The sequence below is a fragment of the Mastigoproctus giganteus genome, chromosome 5 (assembly GCF_048544385.1).
Source record: "Mastigoproctus giganteus isolate SK-2022 chromosome 5, ASM4854438v1, whole genome shotgun sequence".
NCBI classification, from domain to species: Eukaryota; Metazoa; Arthropoda; class Arachnida; order Uropygi; family Thelyphonidae; genus Mastigoproctus; species Mastigoproctus giganteus.
The window spans coordinates 173,162,498-173,185,181 of record NC_143579.1 but is presented as its reverse complement, the minus strand read 5'-3'; the positions used below and the strand labels follow the sequence as shown (position 1 = coordinate 173,185,181).

Sequence of the window (22,684 nt, the reverse complement as noted above, 5' to 3'; positions counted from 1 at the left end):
AACTTTTTTAACAGCTCCCGGCACCAAGTCACACGTCGTGTCATCTGCTCTTCAGTCAGTTGATGCGGCACCCAGAGAGAACAAAGTTTCTTCACGTGCAAATGATCTTGCAGAATCGAACGAATTGCTGGTGCATTTAGGCCCAAAGTATCCTCTATCTGTTGGTAGGTCACTCGCCTGTTTTCGTCAAGCATTTTCCTCACAGCAGTAACATTTTCCTCCGTAACTGACGTTCGTGGCCTTCCCGGCCTCTCAGAATCCTCCAGAGTGAAATTTCCCCTTTGGAATTCTCTATACCACCTGAATATTGTTGTACGATGTGGACAATCATCATCTAGTGCAAGAGTCATTTCTTCTAAGCACTGGTCTATGGTTAAACCACGCACAAAATTATACCGCAAAACTGTCCTTATCTCATTTCGTGACCACGATGCCATCGCAAGCACTTTACACTCTCACTACTAATGAATAACTGAGCCCATCGACTTGGTGCGGCGGCTACTATGCACGTATGAACATGTCTCAACATGCAGCTTCCTGTGATTCATTGTTGCGTCATATTGCAAAACTTTCCTAGTACCCTTTGTATATTAGTCTTTCATATATTTTCCCTAGTACAGGGAGTAGGGCTATTGGTCTATATGATTTGGGATCAGTAGGTGGGTTCTTGGGGTTTTTGAGAATTAATCTTAACACAGCTTTTTTCTTTTTTCCATATTTTTCGGAATATACCTTCTGTCATACAGTTATTGTATAGTGGTATTTATTTTTCTGGTGCTATTTCTGCTAATTTTTTGATAATCTCAGCCTGTAAGAGGTCAAAACCTGGGCATTTATTGTTTTTGGTTTTAGATAGTGCTATTTCTAAGTCTTGTATAGTAAACAGAGGTTCAGTATTGGCATTGTCATATTCAGTGTTTTCTTTTATAATGTCTAGCTGGGTGGGGGAATGTTCCCCAGTTTCAGTCTGAATAATACCATCTAGAATGTTATTTACAGAATCTGCCCAACACAGGGTTGGGGTTCCATCTGGTTTAATAGCTTCCAAGACATCTCCTCTTGGCAGCTTGTTGGTCACTATTTTGTAAACAACTCCTCAAGGGTTATTGTTTCCAGTAGTTCCCACCAAGTGCCTCCAGCATTCCTTTTTCTTGTCTCTTATGAGGGCTGTATACTGATTCCTGGGAGATTCTATAAGAATCTCTCAGTGCATCCACCTCATTTTGTGGCCAAAGATGTTCTGGCTCTTTGAAAATTTCTCCCCGCTTGGTGTACCCTTCTCCTGAGTATAGTCAGTTCAGGGCAACACCAGGGGACTGCCTGCTTCCTCGGCTTTTTCTGTGGAATAGACAGGTTTGCTGTTTTGTTAAAATGTTTGTCACAGTCAGTGCTTGTTGTCAGGGCTACAGTTGCCTGATCTAGACCACTCATTTTCCTGTTTTTGCAGCTCAGCTGCTGTATGTTCTGTGAAAATCTGCCAGTTTGCCTTTTTGAGGTTTATAACTTATCCAACAAGGAGTGTTAGGTTATTTGTAATTGCCTGTTTAGTTTGAAGGTTCTATGATCTGATGTGGTCCAGGCTGGCTGGACACACCAGTCTGTAATTTTATAGGCTATTGAATTGGTGGCAAGAGTGACATCAATCACTCTCCCACATGGTACTGCTAAAAGTTATTAGGTTGATTTATCACTTGAAAGGGTGCGGTGGCTATAAAATCTGACAATACCTGGCCATTGTGTGTGTGCCTGCTCTGTCTTCTGTATGGCTATGCCATAAGGCTGACCGGCAAATATCAGTGTGTGACATCAGCACACACACTGATATTTGCTGTAGGTAGCAGGTCTGTGACTGCTTTTAAATATTCTATTGTAGGATTTATATCTTTGTCAGGTCTGGAATAAAGTGAAATAACATAGAACTGTCCCACGACACTAGTGATATGATGAGCACACACTGCTGTTTAGGGAGCAGAGGTGACCAACCTTTGTAACTGTAAGGTTAGTGTTTTTAACTACTATTGCTGTAGAATTGTTTGTTTGTTTTAGTTTGTTTTGTTTTATGGCGCATTAGCATCTAAGGCTAATTGCTGTAGAAGGGACACCCGAGGTGCATTCTATGATTTTGTAGTTTCTTGGGTATCCTCGAACCCTACCCATAAGTGTGTATGGTTCTTGGAGTACCAAGATGTCTATGTCATTTTCTTCTAATTTGAGCTTGATCTGATCTACAACAGCTCTTGCTCTTTGAGCATTCAATTGGATGGGATTTAGAGCCCTAGTCACGTTTATATTTCAATCTGGCCCATAATTGGTCCTAGATTGTATAAGTTTTACCATTTGTTTATAGCAGGGGCATTTGTCATCCCCATTGCAGCATGGCTGACAGTCAGGTAGCACTTTTTTGGCTGCTTAGACTTACTTTTGCAGCTTTTGTAATTGTGGCCAGTGATTGCACAGTGACCATAGACAGGTTGTTTTTGACTGCAGTCCCTGGCAGTATGACAATACTTATGACATTTAAAACACTTTTGTATGGGGAAGTGTTCCCTGAATCTATGGCTGGTCCAGCCAGCATAGATTTTCTGTTGTTCCTGCAGTGTTTTCCATATTTTAGGTGTGATTTCTGCTATTATGTTAAAAAATCCATTTCTGTTGCTTTTGTTCCTCTGTTTAGAAGGAATTCAGCAGCACATTCCTCTATTGTCATTATGCTATTGAAGTTTTTACAGTATATATCCATCATTAGGTCTTTTTCTAATATTGCCTCTAGTACATCAAAAATTAAGATGTGAGGATTTTTTTCTTTTGGGTTTTCTGTTTTAAGCCCAAGTTTTGTGACTTCAAGGTATTGCCTATATCCTTTTTAAATCCTCTTTATTTTCTACTTTCAATAGCACCCCATTTTCTTTCACTTTTCTCATACTGTTAATTTTTATGTCCTTTAAGTAGGGCTTTAGTTGTCATCACTGTTTCTTTGACAGCCTCGCTGGATTTGTGGGCTGAGTCAGACATTGCTTTTAGTATGACAGTGTTTGTTTCTTTATTTCTGGATGTTTTCTTTGTCTTGTTAACCTCTTTCAGTATGTAGCCACTGTTTTATTTGCCCTTGCTACTTAATGTGTTGATCTCTTTGTAATTATAATGTCACAGTTTCTACTTTGGCTTTTAAAACTCTGTTTTCTGTGTTCAACTCTGACTCTCTGCTCCAAGACTGTCCAGCAGTTGACTCTCTGTAGTCTTGTTGCAGATGTTATTCTATTTGTTTGCTCGTGGAGAAAGTCTTCTAGGTATAGTTTTAACACACTTATTTGTTTGATTAGGTCTTGAATCTGGTTAATGGTGTCAAACCTTATTTCTTCTTCTGTTTTGTTCCCTGTATTTTCATTACTATCTTTTTCTTTGCATTCTTTATTTTCTGTTTGATTTCTCCCTTTTTTTGCCCTTTTCATACCAAGGGGGCTGAGGGACATGCTTCAGTGTCTTTGTTATTTATTTGCTCATTATTGTTGGGGGTGGGGTTCTTTTCCTTAAAACTCTGATATCTGAGTCTGGGATATCCTCTATATTTAAGTCAGGGTTGTATCCTGGTTTCTGCATTTTTTTGTCCATATTATATTGTTTCTTCCGTTGGGAGAAATAATTTGATGTGTCTGTTCAAAAACAATATGTGTCTGTTCACATACTATTTTCACTGTATTGTGCAAGGACAAATGGAACTTCACTGAGAAATAAAAAAAAGTCTAAATGAATAAATGCTACTTAATTCACAACGACACTACATGGGCATTTTCACTTGAGAAGAAATCACGTGGCATTAGTTTTTCAGAATGCCCTCATATTTAAAAATCTATGAGTGACAGTGGAAATGACTGCAGTAATAAACACAAACCTCCCAAGAAGATAAAGGAATTATACATATGTTTAAAGATTATGGAAATTTCTGTCCAGTTAGGGGGGAAAAAAACCCATAATATATAAAGCAAGTTACAAAATTTGTTAAAATCAAATCATGCCACCTAGCACTCCAGGACTCTGCTCTGGGATGATGAATGTGGACATTCTTCAAATACATACTACTGAAATTTTCCTATATTGTAAAATGCAAGCCAAAATTTTGTGCGGCATCAAAGTGTAAACCAAAGTTTCCAAATTCAGCAGACAACCACCTTTGAAAACATGTGGTTGTTCCTGAAGGTGACATTAATAGTTTGATAAATTCCAAAAAGCCACCATATACAGTAATGCCAGAATAACTCTGATTATGAACCTGAGGGGGCATAAATTCAAATTGAGCAAAGACAGTTGTAGAATAGATGTGTGCAAATTTGGCTTTAGCCGTGGGTAGTTGATTGCTGGAACAAACTTCCATCTGTCATTGTGGAATTGACAGGTAAATCCATTAACTGCCAACTCCTAAACTATCTATAAACCTTCCATCCGATCAACTCTCAAAGCAATTCTGTCAGTGTCAATCCACTTGTGACATTCTGCGTATGTTACCCATCTATGGATTTTGGTTTTTTTTTTTTTTTTTTTAGGAGCATTAGCAACTAAGGCCATATTGCTCCGGGAATATGCGGTAGTCATTCCCTGACCTTTCCGCATCCTCCGTATTTGGTGGTGACGGGCTCGAACCCCGGTCTAATCAAGAAGCGTGTGCTACGCACTGCTGCTCCTTCCCACCTGGCTACGGAGGCGCCCACCCATCTATGGACAAATTCAATGTAAAAGTCTGGTGAAACTCAAGCAGTTGCTCGTGACTTACCTTTCAAAGCTTTACATCATGTTTGGCATAAAGGGTCTGCTAAATAAGTTTCCAACTTATGGATTGTTATACATTGTTGTTGTAAATGGGTATTCTTTTTTCTCTCCGACTGCTGCTCACTGCAGGTGATGGTAGATGGCTCTCTATCTTCTAACTTCACCATTAATGCTGGTGTTCCCCAGGATTTGGTTGTTCCTCCCACTCTTTTCCTCTTGTATATTAATAACCTCCCATTGACTGGAAATCCTATCCATAGTTTTGATGATGATAGCACATTGCATTCTACCTTCCAATTTGAGAAACCTTGCCCTACACAAAGTTTCACCTTCTCGAATATCTACTACCTTTTCCTTAAATGCTGATCTCCAGTGGAGAAAAGATAACCTAGTTAATTTCAATCGTTCTAAAACTCAGTCCTGTTTTATATTTTGAAAAAGGAATTTTCTGCTCCTATGCTTATCTTCAACTAGATTTCTAGACAAGATCATATATGAATTGATGGCTGGAACAACGTTGGATGTGACTATTTTGGCAAAGTCTTTTTTTTGTGGAATAACATTGGTTGTGACTTGCTGAATCAAAATGTGTAAAGTTTTAGTTCTCAAACTCACCGGTAGATAGTGATAAATCGGTTTAAAGAGCGCATGTCTCGATTTCAGGTTGTGGAGCAACGTTGGATGTGTAACAGTGAGCCAGAGGTTACAATTCATTTTGGTTTCAGTTCTGTCAAGTTTGTTGCTAAAATGCAGGTATCTAATAGTGATTTAGACAGTATTAACAATCGTAAACGGGTGTTGAACATTGCGGAGTGGAAAGACAAAAAGCGTAAATGTTTGAAAGACAGTGGTAAAAGTTACGTGAATCGGCGTACGGGAAAAGTTGTTCCAGATAAAAAGCCACCGTCCAGTCCTCGAGGTTGTTTACCAAAGTGCAAGAAGTCAGGGTGCAGTGACCTCACCCTTCCATGGGTCCTTGATTTATTCCAACAGTTTCACGAGGTAAGTTACAATGAACAAACCCTTTTGCTGCTCAAGTTAATTACCTTACGAGAGCCAAAAAGAAGACGTCCAAATAAAACAGATTCGACTTCAACACGATTGGCTGGTTTTGATTATAGTCTCAATGGGAAGCCTGTTTGCCAGAAGACATTTTGCAACGCATTTACTATTTCTCTGAGACGAGTACAGATATTACAACAAAAAATGAAAGACGGGGAGGTCGCACCGAAAGATAAAAGGGGATTGCATTTCGGCCGTCCACATGCTGTTGATGTAGCTGTAAATTCAAATATCAGAGAGCATATTGCTTCTTTCCCAACTGAAGTTAGTCACTACAGTAGAAATGCTTCATCGAAACTTTTTTTGAGCCCTGACTTAAACTTAACTAAAATGTATCGCCTATTTCAAGAAAAGTACCCTGACAGTCCTGCAAATTCCACAAAGTACAGAAAAATTTTCAAAAGAGAGTTCAATTTGCGATTTGGTGCACCGCTGTCAGATACTTGCAAGCAGTGCGATAAAAACTGTGCCCACCTGATCCTAGCTCACAACGAAGAAGAGCGGAATAAGATTGAACAAGAAAGCCTTATTCATCACAAGAAGGCTGACCAAGCATATAAAACCCTTGCCAATGATTCAAAAAATGCGAATTTCGTCACACTTTGCATTGATTTTATTTACGCAGATTTTATTTACGCCCATGTTAACGCACTCTGATATTTACTATCAGCGCCAATATTCGACGTACAACTTGTGCATCCACAATATGACAGAAAATCAGGCTAACATGCTCTTATGGCATGAAAGCTTAGCCAAGCGTGGATCTAAAGAAATTGGATCGTGCATATTAAAATATGTGACCTCATCATACGAGCCTCTACCCATTGGCCAAGAAAGAAAACTGATTGTGTGGTCTGACCGCTGCACAGGTCAGAATAACAACTGGAACATCATTAAGTTGTACCGGTACTTGATATCATTACGTTACTTCACTGAGATACATCAAAAATTTTTAATCACGGGGCACAGTTTTTTGCCCTGTGACAGGGACTTTGCACTTATTGAGCGTGCTAAAAAAAAGGCCAAACCTCTTGTCCCTTCAGACTGGAAGTCAGTCATTGCAAATGCCAAGATAAACAGACCTTTCATGATCACTGAAATGAGCCAGGCCGACTTCAAAGATCTCAACTATATTGCCCCCAGAAAAATCAAGACAGAAATGAAGATCACTCAGTACGTGTGGTTGAAGATGACTGCAGATGACCCAGTTACTCTCAACTTAAGAGAGACACACAACACGTTGAGGCCATGGCACCATGACCCTGTTTTTCCAGCGAAACCAAAGGTGATTAAGTACTGTGAACTACCACTATTATACTCAGCCCCTCTTCCAATCTCAAAAGCGAAAAAGAAAGATCTTATGGACATGACAAAATACCTAATGGACCCTACACACCGCGAGTTTTATGAAAATATTCCAAGTGCATGAGAATATCCGATTTTAATGTTTGGATCTGATGTGTGTGTGCTATTTCTGATTTTTAATTTTTTAAATTTCATTTCACTTGATTCGATGTTTTTTTATCGAATTCTAATGTAAGTGTTCAATGTAATTGTGGACAATATTAAACTTTCCTCTGTGTTTTTATTAAAAATTTCAAAAAAAAAAAAAAAATTCTATTTCTTTTTTTCCCTTTGTTGGAAACGTTTATTACAATGGAACAACGTTGGATGTGAGATTTCCTTGACAACTATGTAGCTTTTATTGTGTTCCCATTAAATTGGCTCTCCTGTAAAATTTGCAATTTGTAACATCCAACGTTGTTCCAGCCACCAATACATATATCTATTAGAGATTACTCAGACTTCTAACCTCTCTTGGAATAAGAACATCACAAATATTACTTCCTCTGCATCTAAAAGACTGGATTTTCTCTTTTGCTCTACTCTTAGCATTACTCTAAACAATTATTTCTTCACATATATAAATGCAAAGAAGAGAAGGACAAATCAGATCAGACCCGTATGTAATGGATGTGGGATAGTATTAGATACACCAGCTGAAGTTGCAGATGAACTCAATAGTTACTTTGCATCAATATTTACAGAAGAAAACCCCTTTGTGTCAATGAGAAATTATGGGAGTGAAGTTGAAAAAAATGTAATTAATGATGATGAAATTTCACATGTTTATTTAATGCAAAAACTTTCAAGCCTATGGGCCAGTAAGATTCATGGGGTTGATGGTATATACCCTATAAACTTGAGGGAGATGGCAAGTAAGTGCATTGAACCATTGAGGCTAATTATGAGAGCATCACTGGACTTGGGAGTGATTCTGTTGGATTGGAAAAGTGCCAATGTATCTCCAATACATAAGGATGGTTCTAAGAGTTAAGTGGGAAATTACTGGCCGGTTGGTATAACTTCAGTAGCAAGAAAAACCTTGGAGACAAAGATCAAGGGTAGAATTCAGAATTATTTAGATAGAAATGAAATTCTGAATGATATTCAGCATAGTTTTGAAAAGGGAAAAATCATGTTTTAATTAATCTGGTTAGCTATTTTAACAGGGTCACTCGAGAGCTGGGGAATAATTATTCCCTAAGAGACTTAGGGAATAATTTCGACATTGTTTATTTGGATTTTAGCAAAGCGTTTAACTCAGTCCCACATCAGCGGTTACTTTATAAGTTGGAATCATAGGGAAAATCCTTAGCTGGATGGCTTCAGGGCAGGAGACAGAGGGTTGTGATAAATGGTTATTCCTCAGATTAGGCTGATGTAAGAAGTGGGGTTCCCCAAAGATCAGTATTAGGACCACTGTTGTTTTTGATTTTCATAAATGACGATGAAGGGATAGAGGGCATGATGACTAAATTTGCAGTTGATATAAAGATTGTAGAGTAGTTAATGATCACTGCCAAGCAGAGCTTCTTCAGATTGACTTACATAGACTTCAGGGATAGCTTTAATCAGGCAGCTTAGCTTTAATCCAGCAAAGCATAAAGTATACACCTGGGAACAGTAACCCCAAAATAACTTATACGCTTGGTGGAGCTGAACTAATCAGTAGTGTAAAAAAGGGACTTGGGGTTACGATATGATCAGACATGAAGCTCTCTGAGCAGACAGGTTGCAAGGAAGCCCATAATGCCATATCAATGATTTATTGAACAATTGCTAGTAGAGATAAGGACACCATAATCCCATTATATAAGGCTATTGTTAGACCACACTTGGAATACTGTGTTCAGGTAAAGAAAGAAAGAAAGACATTGTGCTTCTTGAAAGGGCTCAAAGACAGTAACTTGCCTGGCTGAGGTTGGCAAAAGGGCATCCATATGAGGAAACACTTCAAATATGTGGGTTGCACAGCTTGGAAAATAGGCTCCTCAGAGGAGTCTTGAATGAAGTGTTTAAGGCTCTGAGAGGCATAAGCAAAATGAATGAGGACGAAATGTTCATGGTTATAAATGATTCTAGAACTAGGGACCTAGGAATGTGTGGCGCCTCTGTAGCCAGGAGCGGCAGTGCGTAGCACACGCTTCTTGATTAGACCAGGGTTCGAGCCCGTGACCACCAAATACGGAGGATGCGGAAAGGTCAGGGAATGACCACCGCATATCCTTGGAGCAATATGGCCTTAGTTGCTAATGCTCCCAAAAACCAAATAACAACAACAACAACTAGGAATGTGGTGGGAGGGTGACTACTGTTGAAGATCATTATCCAGAGGGTGGCCTTGGTGATGTTGTGAGTGAGGCTTTATCTACAAATTGCAACTTCATTCAGAAGTGGTTGGCTGTTAGGGAACTTCCACGCAGTGGCCCTCCAGCTGTTCTCTTTGACAAATTTGGTATTAGTGCTAGGAATGTTGTAAAAGCTGTACATAAGGTTGTAAAGTTGTGATGTGGGACAGGGAAAGTTTTTAAAGTTCCTTTCCAGATGATGACCAGGTTATATTGGTCATCATCAAACAATATTTCATGTTACAGGGGGAGATCTTTAGACTGGATTGTAGGAAGTTTTATTTTAGCCAGCGAGTTATAAATTACTGGAATAAGTTATCTACATGGGTGGTAGAGGCTGACAGTTTGGGGAAATTCAAAGCTACAGAAGGAGGGAAACGCATAGATTGTCTATTTCCTTTTCTCTTATTAATTTTTAAAAAAATTTTCTTCTTATTATTATTTTGTTATTTAATTTTTTTTTGGTGCAGCATAAGCCTTATGCTTTCTTGCACCATGTGGCCATTGTACAAATCTAAAATCAACCTTAACACGAACAATATTTCCTGTTAAGGTGTATTTGAGATTTGTACAGAGTGAGTAGCTGTTCAGAACAGTTCCACTGGTACTGTTCTTCTGAATTGGCTTCTACAATTTCCCCCTCTTCCAAACTTGTAAAAACATGTCACAAATAATCAGCTTCCTTTTACTTTGAATTTCAAACTCACAGAACTAACATTTCTTCTTCCTCATTTATTCCTTCAACTTCTGTTTTCTGGAATTAAAAAAAAAAAAAACAAAGCAATAACAAAATCACCTCCCATTGCTCCATGAAATCAAGTGGTTTAATATAGGTTCTTAATTTAACTGTCAAAATCTGAAATGCTGACTGGCTTTGCAAGCATCTTAAGATTTTGCTTTATTTAAATATGAATTGCATGTTTTTTTTTATTCATTTTTTTATTTAACTAGAATCACTCAGTGATCACTGAATTATGATCATCTACCTTATACTGTGTTGGGCCAAATGACATGTCCATACACCTCACTTCCTGTTTCAAAAAAAAAGTCTCACAGCTGTTCAATTGGATTGAGGTCAGAAGAATTTGGAGGTCAGTCAAGATGGGTGATATCTTCACTGTGTTCAACCACTCGTGCACAATGCAGGTCCAATGACACAGTGCATTATCATCTTGGAAGATCCCTTTTTCTGCCCCGAGAAAATGCAACACAGTAGGATGCACTTGGTCTCCTAAGAGACCAAGTGCATCCTGTTTCACTGCTGGTAGACCTCACCAATGAAACATTGCTGGCAAAACATGTACCATATTAAGCAACCACTAACCCCCAACCTACCTGGATAGTGGGCACTATGTACGATTGGTTCATTGACTCGTGTTTCTTGCACCACACAAAGGCATCTACCAACATGTTGAACCAGGTATTTGGACTCATCTGACCAGCACACTCATGTCCAGTCCCCCAGTATCTAACCAGTGTGTTGTTGACACCACAGCATTCATCATCAATGGTGATCAGCAGTGAGGAGAGGATTTTTCCTGGGTTGTATGCTGTAGAGCCCCTTAAGTGTGCAGTGCATCTTCATTTGGGATATTGTTCTTGCCTTCCCTGTATTGTATTGTGATATCAGCTCTTGCATGTGACTTGCCATTCAAACCATAAAATGTGCTGCATCCTTTGCTCACCACAAGCATCCACATTGCATAATCCTTTATGATTCTGTTGATGGGGGATGGTTTAACCCATTTGACGCCATTCTTTGTATGCCTTAGCCACAGTGGGCCATAAGCAGCTGATAAGACATGTTGTTTCTGATAGGAAGCACCTGACACATGAGCTCCCACAATCATGCCTCTTTTGAAAGTCCATGATATCTTTACTTTGTCCCATAACTGCTACTTTATCAATTTGACTTGCACGACCAGATGCAAATTACCACCCTAGATTATGAAGCTCTTCAGTTTTTTATACTGCAAGCTGTGGCATAATCCATTAAGAATGGGGTGATCATAATTCAGTGATCACTGAGTGCATGCATGTTCTGTTTTACATATCAATATATTATAAATTACAAGAAATCAATTTTTTTGGACTTAATTTGCATATACACGTGCTGTCTCCAAAGCATTAGTGCGAGCTGTCTTGTCTTGCTGTGGAGCTTTGGCTTCACAGAAATTAAATGTGAAACGCTGACAAAAATACAGATGTTCACAATTAGTCTGATAGGTGCCACACAAGTAAGTATCTGTGTTTCAATTCATGGGATGGATGATTTTAAATTCTAATAAAAACAATCATTATTGGTTTCTCTAATTTATTTTTGTTCAATATTTTGTAAAGGAGTTCAGCAAACCACAATTATTAGCACTTACACAGACTCTCAATTTACCAGGATCAGATTAACCAGGACTATAGTCTGTTGCATCAATTGTTGTGTTCCATTGCACTACAAAAGGACAAATTTTGTTTTGTTATTTATGTCAGAATTTTTTTTATACTAACTTTTTTTTTGTTGTTGTTTAGAAATCGCGAAAATGATGGGCAAACGCGAGAGAATTAAACAAAAGCTTGAAATTGTTCAAAAGTTTGAAAATAGTGCATCCGTTAAATCTCTAAAGAACCATTATAATGTTGGTGACCCAACCATAAGCGTTATTTTAAAAAATAAAGGGAAACTAAATAAAGGGTCTATGATTTAAAATGAACATCGTAAAAAATAAAGAGAAGCATCGTATTGGTCACACGAGTAGCACATGTTAAATTTTTTCATCTATCGCCATACTTTTTACATAGGCTGCTGAACATTTTTTGATAAAGTAAGTCCCCTACTTATGTAGTTCGGACTTATGCTACGTTATTTATATGACTGAAGATTTCAGTGAAGGGGGACACATATTTCACTATAATAACTTATAAACCCACAGAATTCCAGCTATTCATATTATCGCAAATGCAATAAGATCAAGTTTATTACCTGTTTATAATTAGATGCACTAACAGAAAAGCCCAGTAACCCAGAAAGTGCAAATTATTTTTATCTATTTATGGTAGTGACCTCCAGAAATGTGTTTTAGTAAAATGTGAGCTCGCGTAGGGTGATAATAGTGAGTTTTTGTCTTAACCCTGTGAAGTTCTTGTCAGAAAATTTAATTTTGACTGTTATCATGGTGCCTACTAAGAGAATAAGTAACAGCGGTAATAGTAAATCTATCAAGAAAAGGAAAGCGGTTGAGTTGAATCAGAAAATTAAAATAATAAGGATGTATGAAAATGGCCATACATTAACAAGTATCGCGCAGAATTCAGATTTGTCAGTGGCAACGGTGAACACAAAGGAGAAAGACAGAATACGAAAGCGATCGGCACCAATGAGGTCAACTATAATAACCAAGGCTACAAAATACAAATCAGTTTTCACAGTACAATAACATGTGTTTTTTCTTCCTTTATGTTTTCTTTTCTTATGTACCACTCCGGCTACTTCACCGCTGTCCCCAGATAAAGTTTTTAATTGAACTAATTAAAAATATATAACTATTTTTCTTCATTCTTCTGAGGATATTATGTGATTTTTGTAATTTTGGCATATCAGGAATATAGAAGCAATATTTTTTTAGTCATTCCCGAGTTATGTAAAACTCGACTTGCGTCAGAACGTATCTCTTACGTATGTCGGGAACTTACTGTATTTTTGGATTAACTGGGAAATTTTTTTTACCATTTATCTCGGAAAATCGAGAGTCTACTGTATGTTTTAATCAATCAAAAAACTAAACATTAATTTTTTAAAATAAAAAAAGGTGTCCCACAGGCACTAAGTAAGCTTAGCATGATGTGCCATAAGAGCGTCTTGTTCCATTTAGAGTGGAAGCAACTAATGGTTAATAGCTGTTTTATGAAATGGGTTACAGAAATCTCTGTGGAAATGATTTCAAAATCACTTAGGAATATTATTATTTTTTTAATTACAAAGTTTTTAAAAAAATTTGCTTGGCAGTTTAAATAACAATAGCATTTCAGCCAATGAAATGCAAGTGTTATCAGCTATTTTTTCCTTCTCCATTTCATTTCAATAACTGCAAAACTTCACCTGTTAACCGTCTTGTTTGCTTCTCAGATACTTTCGTGAATGTCTTTATCCTAGCCAGGAAATGCTAGATTGACTATTGCTTCATGGGTTGGACCTAACAATTTTATATTAGTCCAGAACCTAAAATAAGAATAAAAACTTCATTATTCTACATTGCTTATTGATCTTATTATTCATCACTTATAATATTTTATATCCCCTGTTTATTTTTAGTGCATGTGATGTGCATTTACACTGCTTTATATTATAGTGAAGTTTTCACTTTATGAAGTGTTTTATCCTGGCAGTGGTGGCACCTGGTTTGACAGACCCCCCCCCCCAGTGAAATATCTATTGTATGTCAATTGCCAATTAAGAATTAGCGGCAGTAACTCCATCTACCTTCATAATTATGTATATAGTTTTACTTAGTAATTTTGGAAGCAACATGTTTTCTTGGAGTTATTTTGCCAAAAGGTGCTGACCCTACACCACTTTTGGTGTCATTGCTTCTTTTTTCATCTTTGTGTAAACAGGAATGGTTCTTCTTGTTTGACAGTCCACACTTTTGTTACAGAAAGTCAAAAACTGCATTTTATTTGTAATACAAAGAGTTATCATTTAATTTGCAGACTGGTGCAAGATCTTATCTTAACTGCCATCATCTGAATCTTCTGTGGATTTCTCCTTCTCAAAATACTCTCCCTTGAACTTTACACACTTTCGCCACCATCGTACCTACGTCTTAAATGTTCTTGCAAGCCATTTTTTGAAAGACTGCAAAGTGCTTCCATTGTGGCTCTGTGAGCATCACTGTTGGATGCAAAACACTTGCCTTTCAGCGCTTTATTCAGACGTGGAAACAGGAAGAAATCACACGGGCTAAGTCCAGTGAAAGGGGTATGTGGCAGAACCTTGGCCCCTAGGGCAGTGATCACTGCCTGCACAATATTAGCAGTATGGGACCTGGCATTGTCTTGATGGAGAAACAACTTCACACCAGAAAGTTTGGTCACACCAGAATATGGCCATCCTACCAAGACACTCATCACCATATGCTTCATCTAGCTTTTTAACTGTTTCCAATGCATTTAAGCCCAATCTGTACAGAAATGGTTCACGGCACACAAGAGTGAATTCACCCTAAGTGACCAGGTGACCACCACCTAGTGTGGTGGTCACCTGGTCTCAATCCAATTGAGCAGCACCTGGGATGAGGTGGAATAAGCCCTTCACAGTAGAAATCCATAACTGTGGGAAACAATGAAGTTAACACGAATCAACAGAATTCAAGCTGTTCTGAGGGCTATAGGGGAACATATGATTTATTAGGTAGGTGTACCTAATAAAATGGCTACTCAGTGTATTGCAGAATAGTAAGTAATACAAATAAAGTAGATATAAAAATTAGGTAACAATTGATATATACCATGCATGCACACACATGTATGTATTTGGTAATAAGAGGTGTGATAAAAAAAATTCAATGTTATTGAATAATGTTTGGCTACTCATCTGGACATAGTAAAAGAGTAATTCATAAGAACACAAGAATCACCTGTTTATAATAATTCATATAATGTTAAAACCAGCTTTCAGACAAAATGACATGTCATTTGAAGACTTTTCAGTGGTTTGCAAAGTTTAAAGAACTGCTTGTGCATCCAAGGTGATCCTTGCTCTGGTCATGCTTCAACGTAAATACCAATGATTTAATTGTTCATGATCAGGAGTGATTGACATTTAACTATCTGTGAAGATGTTAATGAAATTGGTATTTCTTATGGAGCCTCTCAATCAATTTTAATACGAGGTGTTAGGCTTCCTTGCACCATATGGCCGTTACTAATACTAACTTTTCACTGCCTGTAATCATCAGTGAGGATGCAAGACAATTTTACTGAAATGTGTTACATTCCCACACCTTGTATTAAAATTGATTGGAGGCCTCATAAGAAATACTAATTTCATTAGCATCTTCAGAGATAGTTAAATGTCAATCACTCATAATCATGAACAATTAAATTATTACTATGAACAATACTAACTAGGTTGCACCAACCAAAAAAAAGAGTAAAATAAAATAAATATCTAATAAATAATAAAAGAAAAGGAAAGAGACAACTTATGCATTTCCCTCCTCCCGTAGGTAACTATCCAGCTGACCTTTGAATTTTGGGAAAATTCAGACTGTCACCCTCAACCACCCAGTAATTTATAATTCGTTGGCTAAAATAAAACTTCCTGCAATCCAGTCGAAACCTCCCCCAACTTGAATTTATGGCCCATAGTTCTAGAATCATTTATAAAAGTGAAAATTTTGTCCTCATTCATTTTACTTTTGCTGCTCAGAGCCTCAATCAAATCTCCTCTAAAGTGCCTAGTTTCCAAGCTGTGAATGCACATATTTGTGGTCTTTCCTCATATGGACACCCTTTAGCCAATTTTACCAGGCAAGTTACCCATCTTTGGATTCTTTCAAGAAGCTTGATGTCTGTTTTTTTAGGTGCAATCTCCATACTTGAACACAGCATTTCAAGTGTGGTCTAACAATGGCCTTATATAATAGGATTATGACGTCCCCATCTCTACTAGCAAATGTTCGTTAAATCATCGATAGGACGCTATGGGCTTTCCTTGCAACTTTTCTACAAAGTTTGGAAAACTTCGTGTCTGATCATATCGTAACTCCAAGTCCCTTTCTTCCACTACTGATTGGTTCAATTCCAATAAGTGTATAAGTTATTTTTGGGTTACTGTTCCCCAGGTGTAAGACCTTGCATTTTGCTGAATTAAAGCATAGCTTCCACTTTTCTGACCATCTCTGAAGTCTATCCACATTACTCTGAAGAAGCTTTGCTTGGCAGTGATCATTAACTACTCTACCACTCTTTACATTATCTGGAAATTTAGACATCACACTCTCTATCCCTTCATCAATGCCATTTATGAAAATCAAAAACAACAATGGTCCTAATTCTGATCCTTGGGGAATGCTAGTTCTTACATCAGCCCAATCTGAGGAATACCATTTATCACAACCATCTGTCTCCTGCCCTGAAGCCATCCTACTATTCAACTAAGTATTTTCCCTGTGATTCAAACCTGTTCCAGCTTATAAAGTAACCGCTCGTGTGAGACTGAGTCAAATGCTTTGCCGAATTCCAAAAAAACAATGTCAAAACTAGTCCCTAAATCCAGCTCATCAGTGACCCTGTCAAAATAGCTAACCAGATTTGTTAAACATGATTTTCTCTTTACAGAACCATGCTGTGCATATTTCAGAATTCCATTTCTATCTAAATGATCCTGAATTCCAACCTTGTTCATTGCCCCCATGTGATTTTCCCTACTACTAAAATTAGACCGATTAGTTGGTAATGTCCCACTGCACTCTTAGAACCACCTTTATGTATCAGCGATACACTGGCACTTTTCCAATTCAACGGAATCTCTCCAGAGTCCAGTGATGCCCTCACAATAATTCAATTGTATTTGCTCTCTGTGAAATATCTACCCAGTCAATAGATGCCATGTAGCACATTAAGCCTTTGTAATTTCCTTTCCTGAAATTATAACTGTTTCCTTTGCTTTGCCTTTAAGTTGACAAGTTTTTTGGAAATTCTTGTTTTTTTGATTTAACATTAAATTGTGTTAAAAAAAAATAGTTTAACAGTTCTAGTCATGTTTTATGTTATTTTGAAATTAGCTAGAAATTTTGAAATTATTCATAGATCTTTTATATTGGTGATTTTGTGTGAATATCAATGTGTCTCAGTAATTTTTTCATGGCACCCCTAGGCCAAAAGAAATACCTAACAGTTCCATTTATTAAGAAGTCAGGTCCAAACAACTTAATGTTGAAACTCTGAACTACCTTGAGCTAGTCGTTTGCACAGTGTCCGATATATGTCAAGTAGCGCTGTTTTAGGGATGCACCAATAAGCAAATTGGCCGATTACCGGTTAATCGGCCTTAGCTTATTGACTTTCACATACAGTTCATTGATTAATGCACTCATAATATGTGCTTATTGTGACTCAATTTTTTTCTAGATTCTTCGTGATATAGGTAAAATCAAGGTAGATATACACCAATGAAAACAGGAGACAAAATCTGAAGCAAGATAGCATATATCATTTTATTAAATTTCTAGTTTAAAAATAATTGCGATTAGCATCATTGCACTTTGCGACTAAAAGGGTATTCGAGATAGGAAGGGGACGGATGGTCTCTCCGAGGCACATAAAGTACGCTAAAACACAATGTATTTTATATATATTTTTAATTATTTTATTCTGATGGCTATTATTAATTCATATTAAAATCAATCTTCCCTGTACAATTATATGAGATAATAAATCTGTGTCCCTTTTTTAATCACTCATGCAATCATGAGAATGCCATTAAAGAGGCTCTTACCAGGACTTCATTCGCTACAAAAAAGTCTGCGACAGCATATATCTCAGAGTTATGCTTCAAAAAAGTCTGCGACAGCATATATCTCAGAGTTATGCTTTCGAAGTTTACTGTTTTCGTGTAGTGTCTAAAAATGTCATCTAAAAGCTAACATTTCTAAAATTCTAATCTAAATGTAATCAATTTTTTTCAGTTCTTTAATAAGAAAAAAATTTATTTCTTTTAGAAATAATCATTAATCACCCTAATGGTGCCAAGTATTGTGTGGAAGTCTTTTAAGGTAGACCCAAGAGATATAACTCACTGCATATGCAGTTTGTGTGATGCTAGTACAGTTAATCTGGATCGAAAGACAAATTCGTTCACAGTTGAGTACTTTGAAAGACACATGGGATTTAGAAGGCAGATAAGTAACGCATGCTTATTGACTGTGCAGGGAGAGAAATGGAACATGCATTACATTGTCTTGCGTGTTGTTCAATATCGTTGTTGACTCTGAGTCGGACGGATGCTATTGCTTATATCGCTTCATTTGCATACTTCTTTGTATGTATATATGTACGTAAGTTAACATCTTTTATATAATTACGGGTTCTAAAGAATTAAAAAGTTAAATAAAAAGAAAACACTCTACTTTAGCTATCATTAACTTGAAAATGGTGTTCCTGGGAAAAAAATTGCTGAAAAATTTGGTATTGTCCAACAGATATTAACAAAAAGAATCTATAAAGACATTCCCTTTAAAATTTGATGTGGGGAGTGATAAAAGCAGTGTATTAAATAGAGAGACATTAAAAAAGCCAAAAGAAGTGTTGCTGGAAAAAGCTGTATTTAAGTGGTATTCAAAGGAACAATCAAGTTGGGTTGGTTTGCGAAGCCAGTGACACTTAATAAATGTATAAAAAGACAAAATACAATGTAAAAACTATTGTCTTTTTATAGTTTTTAAATAAAGGCTCTACAATGATTGTTTTATTTATTTTCATCAGGACTACCTATATAATTTTCCATTTATTTTTGTTCTAAGTTTTTTTTTTTTTTTTTTGTCTTTTAGGGCTATCTTTTGCTTCACTAATGCAGATTCTTGTGTAATCCGTATACCCCCCCCCCCCAATTACTCCGGATTAGTGAGGGTTTACTGTATATCAAGGGGAGGAAAAACAGTTAAAACCTTTACATCTAATATGATGAATCATCTTAGGAAGTTCCATCCTTACGAAATAACAAAGGAAACAGAATCAAATAAATTGAAAAGGACTTGTACAGAAGCTGGGTGTTCAAGAACAAGTAACAGCACCTATGAGCCTCCTACTAAAGTACAACCTACCTTGTAAGCTGTATTAGTAAAAAAAAAAAGTTATGGAATATTAATGATCATAGGGCCAAAGAAATTCGCTACACAATTGGAGAAATGATAGCTGTTGATCTGCTACCATATTCTTTGGTATCGGACACTGGATTTCAAAAATTGTTAAAGATCTGTCCCAAGTACTACATCCCAAGCAGGAAGTATTTTACTGAAAATATTATACCAGATATATTTCAAAAAGTCAAAACAAAAAATTCAAATATCTCTTGAGAAAGTCAAGTACATTTTTTTAATCACAGATATTTGGACAGCTAGTACAAACAATTCTCCTTTTTTTGAGTGTGACACATCACTGACTTTCAAATGATTTTTTAACAACATAGGGCAGTTCTAAGCATTGCTCCTTTTAGTGGCTCCCACACAGCTGTTAGAATCAGTGAACAGTTAAGCAAAACTCTTGAAGATATAAGCTGACAAACAATAATATCTTCCTGGCATTGCGAAACTGGAGCAAATATGGTAGCTGGAGTTAATAATTGTGGTTTACAGTTGCAACCATGCCTTATATACACACACACACTAAAACTTTCAATAAACGAATCCATATTTGCCCAGAAGACAGTGAAGAATATTATTACAACTAGTAAAAATATTGTAAAACACTAACCATTCTGCTTCAGTAGTTAATAAGTTAACAGAATTACAGGATAAACTAGATTTAAAAAAAACATATCTTAATTCAAGATGTGTCTACGCATCGGAATTAAACATATACATGCTGGAAAGATTTTTAGAGCAAAGAAAAGCTCTTTTGACATATGCTGTGGATAACAACATCCCTGTAGAGTCTTGTTGAGAAAATAGTTCAACTTTTAAAGCCATTTGAAGAAATTACTAAGGAATCAAGTAAGAGAGAATCCACCATTTCAATGATCATCCCAACAATTCAAACTATTAATCTGTTTTTATCAAAGGCTATACAAAGTAATAATTTCAGCGGAATTTGCACCACAACTGAAGAGCTTAGATCTTCAATTAAAAGATTTTCTACTTATTTGGAAAACAAATCTTTGTGCCTATCTTTTTTCATAGATCCTAGATTCAAGATGAGATTTCAGAAAAGTGATATGGGTATTAGAAGCTGTGGGCAAAATAGAGCATAAAGGAGAATTCAGAGAAGTTATTTCATGAATGAAGAATCAGCAATATCAAAAGAAAAGGAAAAAGCATTAATTGTACTTGCTCAAGAGAAATGCATCATTATTTGAATTTACCATTATTACCGGAAACTGATGACCCTTTCTTGTGGTGAAAAATTTACAAGAAACCTTTCCTCTTTTTTGAGTAAATTAGCTTTAAAATATTTAAGTGCACCACCTTCTTCAATCAAAAGTGAAAGAATATTTCAGTACAGGTGGAAATATATATAGCCTGCAAGAAATAGGATATGTCCTGAAAATGGAAAAACCTCTTAAAGTTGCTGCATTATAATTTAAGAGTAATGGAATTTGATTATATTCATTAAAACTGTTTTAAGTTATTTACTTTTTTAAATGTTCCAACACGTTTTTCTTAATTGTAGTACAATAGTGCAAAAGCTAAACATTTGTGTATCAAAGAAGCTGTGTTTATCAAAGTTATTTCATTTTGTGTTTTTTATTAATGAAGCTATGTGTTTATCAAAATTACTATTTCATATCTTTTGTATTTGTTGTATCAATAAATAGTCAAATCAGCATCCAGACACTGAAAATGAAGGCAACAGTGAAGAAAGAAAAATTATTACTATAATACAATCCACTGGCAAAACTAACTGATGATTCTCTTGAAAGAGATGAAATAGTAGAAATATAAGTGACAATTAAATTTAATGACAACCGATTAATCGGCCAAAAGAGCCGATACGGCCAATTACTGATTAATCGGTGCATCTCTACTGTTTTCTTCAAAAATTTAAAATGTCCCACCACACCACTGGAGTTCACTGGGGCACTGCAACACACAGTTTGGGAACTGCTGGTGTAATACAAATAAAGTATTACTTTATTAGTATGGTCCTTGAGGTTGTCACAGACATTCTCTCAGATATGCCAGACAAGCTGTACTTGCTACCTGGGAGTCTAAAACGCTGATGGAACTGATATTCGGGTGACACTCAAGTCAAGTGGACCCAATTTTGGCGAAGTCTGGACGGTCTGTGACAGCCAAATCCTCTGCTTGCACCTTCACGCTGAAGGGACTGTTAGTAATCCTGGGTATAACCTCCATGCACAAGTACATGGTGGGTGACCACCCAGGTGTGAACCAACGTAAGTAGGGGTCGAGGTGTGGCACCCACACCACATGGAGGAACGCCGCCCCTCTATGTTACCAGGCAGTACTAGGTGGTAGATGACTCTCATCAACCGGTGAAATACCACCACTTTGCTTATTGGAGGCTTGAAGTGGTGGAACCCATGTTTAGTCTCTAGAGCTGAGTTCCGGTCAACCCTTCCCTATCTCTTCCATCATGCAGTATGATTGATGACTTTTGATGTTATGATGAACGCCGTGGCGAGATCCAATATTCCTTACATTTCGAGGGTACAGCTCTAAACGGTGTTCGCAGGCCGGCCGCTAGTTAGTAAACCAGACCGACCTTTTGGTAACTCTCTAGGAAACTTCCGGATCAGCTAGTGTATCTAGTCACTCTACCAGATAGTGACTGGAGGGAGTCCGAGTAGTGTGTATGCAGGGAGCATTGTCGAGGCCACGTTATGTCAAGGATCTGGGTATATTCTTACCACATGTACGCCATATCCAAAAATTTCATTACTTCATACAGCATGTCCCATCCACTTTTTCTTACTATTGAATACACCATGAATTGTCAAACTAATAGAGCAAGCTTATCTGCGAAAAAATCTAAACCTCCCAAGGACTTCCTAATTCATTTCACAAATATAAGTGGTCTCAATTTTCATCTCAACGATGTCCATTTCCACTTGCAGTCTGCTAAACCCCATGTACTTTTTCTGACAGAATCTCAGTTATAAGTTGATTCATCTACTGCTCATCTCAGATGCCCAAATTATTCGCTGTATGATTCCTTTCGCCTCAAAGGTGGTACTTGTGCATATGTCCATTCTGATATTCCCTGTCAGAGACTTCACAATTTGGAATCTCCTCTCTTTGATCTTCTCTGGCTTAAAATCTCTCTACCTCATTGTGTAAAATTCATCTGTTGTCTCTACCGTTCTTCCAACTCCACTAACCACTTGGAGCTCTTTGACTTCCTCTCTTTGCAACTTGACTTTCCCCAGTCCAACTTTCCTAACAGTGAGGTAATTTTCCTTGGTGATTTTAATGTTCACAACTCCAGCTGGCTTCCGT

The 22,684-nt window shown here is 37.1% G+C and overlaps 1 protein-coding gene across 3 annotated transcripts in view; it reads right to left on the bottom strand.

Annotated features, from left to right (window-relative positions):
* Nucleotides 1-22,684, bottom strand: part of LOC150085851 (PRKR-interacting protein 1 homolog) — a 182,924-nt gene that overhangs the window by 21,364 nt on the left and 138,876 nt on the right. The window contains exon 7 of one of the 3 annotated variants that reach the window (XM_090373530.1): nt 13,525-13,725. The exons of 1 other annotated variant lie outside the window; for it this stretch is intronic. The gene's annotated coding sequence lies outside the window, so the exon portion shown is untranslated. Of the gene's footprint in view, nt 1-13,524; nt 13,726-22,684 lie in introns of those variants that run through there. One more of the 3 variants, XM_090373528.1, reaches the window with a different exon arrangement.